Genomic DNA, 5899 nt, shown 5'->3' on the forward strand with positions numbered 1-5899 from the left:
ATCTTGGGACGTTCTAGTTGGTGACGAACCCAGAAACACAACAGGGCCGCCAGCTGGATGGGAGTTTACTGTGCAAGGCAGCCTACAGACCAGCAGTAAAGGAAAACGACGACTACATGTAGACAAATAGTGGTTATCATAAGTATTGGATGATCTGGGAGAATCTATTCTTCCCCAGGAGTCAACAGTTTATCATTACTTCATACAAGATTACATCAACATGATGAATGAGCAGCATTAGGTCAGAATTTATGAGAAATACTCTTGGATTAATGCAAGGATACCTTTTCTGGAATTGTTTTTCATTTCATTTCATGTATCAATTACATCAGCCTGACCTAAATCAAATGACCAGATATTGCTGTTTCTAACGAAGGGAAACATTAAACAGACTTTGAACAGCAGAACTGTCAATTTCCTAAAATAATCTGTACTGTTTTATCATTTCCTTGTCATTCATATATTCATATCAAATCAAACTTTATTTACAAACACTGTTTTACAACATTAAGTCCATGGTACAGTATATGTATTTATCTGAGACCCACAGTATGAATGTTCAGGAGTTACTCTCCTTTCCTAATAGTGACTGAAGACCTTACTTCTATTGTCAGTTTTTCTCTCTTTGTGGATATTATTCATATTCCTCAGCAAATAAGTCTTCTGAGTCATTATTTTATCACAGATTGAGCAGCCATGTTATTTCACTCCTGTATGAGTCTGTCATGTTCATTTAGGTGCTTCTTGGGATTGAAGCTATTCCCACTGTCAGCACAGCTAAATGGTTTCTATCTTCAGTGAATGCGTATAATGTCTGGTTAGGTGTTGCTTGGGATTGAAGCTTTTCCCCCTGTCACCACAGCTAAATGGTTTCTCTCTTCTGTGAATTATCATGTACATGGACAGATGTTTGAAGGTCTTGCCATAAAAGGGGCGGGTGTAGGGTTCCCCCATTGGGGGGTTCTGATCCAATGGTGGGCTGGGATCCAATGGTGGGCTGGGATCTAATGGTGGGCTGGGATCCAATGGTGGGCTGGGATCCAATGGTGGGCTGGGATCTAATCGTGGGCTGCTGTCAAGTCCTGCATGGTCGCTGCTTATGGCTGAAATGTGGCTTTAGGTGTAACAGTATAACTTTAGACCGTCCCCTCGCCCATACCCGGGCACGAACCAGGGACTCTTTGCACACATCAACAACAGTCACCCACGAAGCATCGTTACCCATCGCTCCACAAAAGCCGCGGTCCTTTTAGAGCAAGGGGAACTACTACTTCAAGGTCTCAGAGCAAGTGACGTCACCGATTGAAACGCTATTTAGCGCGCACCACTGCTGACTAGCTAGTCGTTTCACATCCGTTACATGAGCATAGTTCTGATTATCTGGAATTTTGAAAATCTTTAGGTGGGTCACAGTGGCAAAAGGTTTGAGATCAACTGGTTTAGAGTCACTCTCTCTGTTCTCCACAGTCTGGGTTTGGGGAAGAGTCAATCATTGAAGTGGGCCTTCCTGATCACATTCTCTCTTCACACAGGAAGGATGTTAGCTAGCTAGCCAGCCATGTCAGCTGGCTAGCTAACAGCAAGCTTTAACTAGCAATACAACCCGATTTTTGATAGCTACCTAAAGTTAACCAAATAGGTTCAATGTTAGCTAGCTAACATTAGGCTATAACTAGCCACGCGAAATGGCATTCTGAGAAAACATCCCTAACGTTACACACACACTTCATACACGTAAATTCATGTTAGCTAGCAAGCCAGCCATCCAACGTTAGCTAGCTAACAGCAAGCTTTAACTTGGGGTGTTTTGTTTAGACAGGTAACGCTAATGTAAGCTAGCTAAAAAATCAACTATAATCCCAATCCATAGAGTAACGTTACTAGCAAAACAAACAGATTGTCATAGCTAAATTAACCGAATAAGTTAGGTTCAATGTTAACGTTAGCTAGCAAGCCAGCGATCGAACTCCAGCTGGCTAGCTAACTGCGAGCCTTGACTTGCAATGAAAACAACTTTCTGACAAAATTAGAAAGGTATATCTGAAACTGTACCTACAGTGCCTTGCGAAAGTATTCGGCCCCCTTGAACTTTGCCACCTTTTGCCACATTTCAGGCTTCAAACATAAAGATATAAAACTGTATTTTTTTGTGAAGAATCAACAACAAGTGGGACACAATCATGAAGTGGAACGACATTTATTGGATATTTCAAACTTTTTTAACAAATCAAAAACTGAAAAATTGGGCGTGCAAAATTATTCAGCCCCCTTAAGTTAATACTTTGTAGCGCCACCTTTTGCTGCGATTACAGCTGTAAGTCGCTTGGGGTATGTCTCTATCAGTTTTGCACATCGAGAGACTGACATTTTTTCCCATTCCTCCTTGCAAAACAGCTCGAGCTCAGTGAGGTTGGATGGAGAGCATTTGTGAACAGCAGTTTTCAGTTCTTTCCACAGATTCTCGATTGGATTCAGGTCTGGACTTTGACTTGGCCATTCTAACACCTGGATATGTTTATTATTGAACCATTCCATTGTAGATTTTGCTTTATGTTTTGGATCATTGTCTTGTTGGAAGACAAATCTCCGTCCCAGTCACAGGTCTTTTGCAGACTCCATCAGGTTTTCTTCCAGAATGGTCCTGTATTTGGCTCCATCCATCTTCCCATCAATTTTAACCATCTTCCCTGTCCCTGCTGAAGAAAAGCAGGCCCAAACCATGATGCTGCCACCACCATGTTTGACAGTGGGGATGGTGTGTTCAGCTGTGTTGCTTTTACGCCAAACATAACATTTTGCATTGTTGCCAAAAAGTTCAATTTTGGTTTCATCTGACCAGAGCACCTTCTTCCACATGTTTGGTGTGTCTCCCAGGTTGCTTGTGGCAAACTTTAAACGACACTTTTTATGGATATCTTTAAGAAATGGCTTTCTTCTTGCCACTCTTCCATAAAGGCCAGATTTGTGCAATATACGACTGATTGTTGTCCTATGGACAGAGTCTCCCACCTCAGCTGTAGATCTCTGCAGTTCATCCAGAGTGATCATGGGCCTCTTGGCTGCATCTCTGATCAGTCTTCTCCTTGTATGAGCTGAAAGTTTAGAGGGACGGCCAGGTCTTGGTAGATTTGCAGTGGTCTGATACTCCTTCCATTTCAATATTATCGCTTGCACAGTGCTCCTTGGGATGTTTAAAGCTTGGGAAATCTTTTTGTATCCAAATCCGGCTTTAAACTTCTTCACAACAGTATCTCGGACCTGCCTGGTGTGTTCCTTGTTCTTCATGATGCTCTCTGCGCTTTTAACGGACCTGAGACTATCACAGTGCAGGTGCATTTATACGGAGACTTGATTACACACAGGTGGATTGTATTTATCATCATTAGTCATTTAGGTCAACATTGGATCATTCAGAGATCCTCACTGAACTTCTGGAGAGAGTTTGCTGCACTGAAAGTAAAGGGGCTGAATAATTTTGCACGCCCAATTTTTCAGTTTTTGATTTGTTAAAAAAGTTTTAAATATCCAATAAATGTCGTTCCATTTCATGATTGTGTCCCACTTGTTGTTGATTCTTCACAAAAAAAATACAGTTTTATATCTTTATGTTTGAAGCCTGAAATGTGGCAAAAGGTCGCAAAGTTCAAGGGGGCCGAATACTTTCGCAAGGCACTGTAGATTCCAATTTGACAGAGAAGCCAGGTAGACGCTACACCATTCGCTGCCAGGAAGCAGGAGGGGCTTACTCTGAGTCATTGTCACACTAGGATTATGAGGATGCAGTAAAGTCTATAGCTAGTTTGCTCCTGTCCCCCAACTTAGCTATTCCGTTTATAATTAGACTTTAGCATGTTCCAAATGTTCTAATTTACACCAGCCAAGAGTTTGTCTCATCAAAACTTTGACTCCTTTAACACCATTTATTTATAGTCCCGGCCTTAGGTGGCCTCTTCACACAATTTATTTATTGTCCCGGCCGTCATTAATGCCTTTAATGACCTAAAGATCTTTCTTAACCTTTCTTCTGTAGTAACTCCCTCTGTTAAAGAAGTGCAATTACATGTCTTATCATATATTGTGATAAAAGCACTGGAATGTTTTGCCACGAGGTAGTGGTTATTGATACATTAAAAAATATATATACTTTCCTGAAAATGTCCTTCCATCTTTCAGAGTATTTCTCATCCATTTTGTCTTAACGCTGCTCATGTAACGGATGTGAAATGGCTAGCTAGTTAGCGGTGGTGCGCGCTACTAGCATTTCAATCGGTGACGTCACTTGCTCTGAGACCTTGAAGTAGTGGTTCCCCTTGCTCTGCAAGGGCCGCGGCTTTTGTGGAGCGATGGGTAACGATGCTTCGAGGGTGACTGTTGACGTGTGCAGAGCGTCCCTGGTTCGCGCCCGGGTCGGGGCGAGGGGAAGGACGTAAAGTCTATACTGTTACACTCATTCATGATATTGTCAGAACAACATTCTTTATAATTTCTCTTGATAACTGCATTGTTTGGTTTTAGTGCAAGCTGTCACATCAGTCCCAAGCGGTTACAGTTGTCAGAAATCACCATTGTTACAATGTTTTGTCTTTTAATTTAGTTTATACACAAAATGATCCTTGTAGATCACCATGTGGTTTATTAGAACTGTTTCCCTCATTGTACACTGAACAAAAATATAAACGCAACATATAAAGTGTTGGTCCTGTGATTCATGAGCTTAAATAAAAGATCCCAGAAATGTTCCATATGCCCAAAAAGCTTATTTCTCTCAAATTTTTTGCACACATTTGTTTACATCCCTGTTAGTGAGCATTTCTGCTTTGCCAAAATAACAGTTGTGGCATATCGAGAAGCTGACTAAACAGCATGATTATTACACAGCACCTTGTGCTGGGGACAATAAAAGGCCACTCTAAAATGTGCAGTTTTGTTACACAATGCCACAGATGTCTCAAGTTTTGAGGGAGCATGCATTTGGCATGTTGACTGCAGGAACATCCACCAGAACTGTTTCCAGAGAATTTAATGTTAATTTCTCTACCATAAGCAGTCTCCAACGTCGTTTTAGAGAATTTGGCAGTACGTCCAACCGGCCTCAACAGCAAACCATGTGTATGGTGTTGTGTGGGCAAGCGGTTTTCTGATGTCAACGTTGTGAACCGAGTGCGCCATGGTGGCGGTGGGGTTATGGTATGGGTAGGCATAAGCTACGGACAATAAACACAATTGCGTTTTATCGATGGCAATTTGAATGCACTGGGGTACCGTGACGAGATCCTGATGCCCATTGTCGTGCCATTCATCTGCCGCCATCACCTCATGTTTCAGCATGATAATGCACAGCCCCATGTCGTAAGGATCTGTACCTAATTACTGGAAACTGAAAATGTCCCAGTTCTTCCATGGCCTGTATACTCACCAGACATGTCACCCATTAAGCATGTTTGGGATGCTCTGGATCAACGTGTACGACAGCGTGTTCCAGTTCCCGCCAATATCCAGCAACTTCACACAGCCATTGAAGAGGAGTGGGACAACATTCCACAGGCCACGATCAACAGCCTGATCAATTCTATGCAAAGGAGATGTGTCACACCAGATACTGACTGGTTTTCTGATCCACGCCCCTACCTTTTTTAAAGGTACACTTCATGAGATCTTTTGTTTCAGCTCAAGAAACATGGGACCAACACTTTACATGTTGCATTTTTATTTACTGTTTGTCAAATTATAATTATTGTATTCATTTTTAAGTTATATAACAACATTCTAACCTTGTTGACAATTATCTGGTGCAAATATGGCATTATTTCACTATTTGTATCCGTTTGGATCAGTTTCAATTGGGGACTTTTATTTTGAATGCGAACCGGAAATTCCACTATTGTGGTTCATCCTTATT

Source organism: Oncorhynchus mykiss, chromosome 9, assembly GCF_057628025.1.
Source record: "Oncorhynchus mykiss isolate SJ-2025 chromosome 9, ASM5762802v1, whole genome shotgun sequence".
Classification (NCBI taxonomy): Eukaryota; Metazoa; Chordata; class Actinopteri; order Salmoniformes; family Salmonidae; genus Oncorhynchus; species Oncorhynchus mykiss.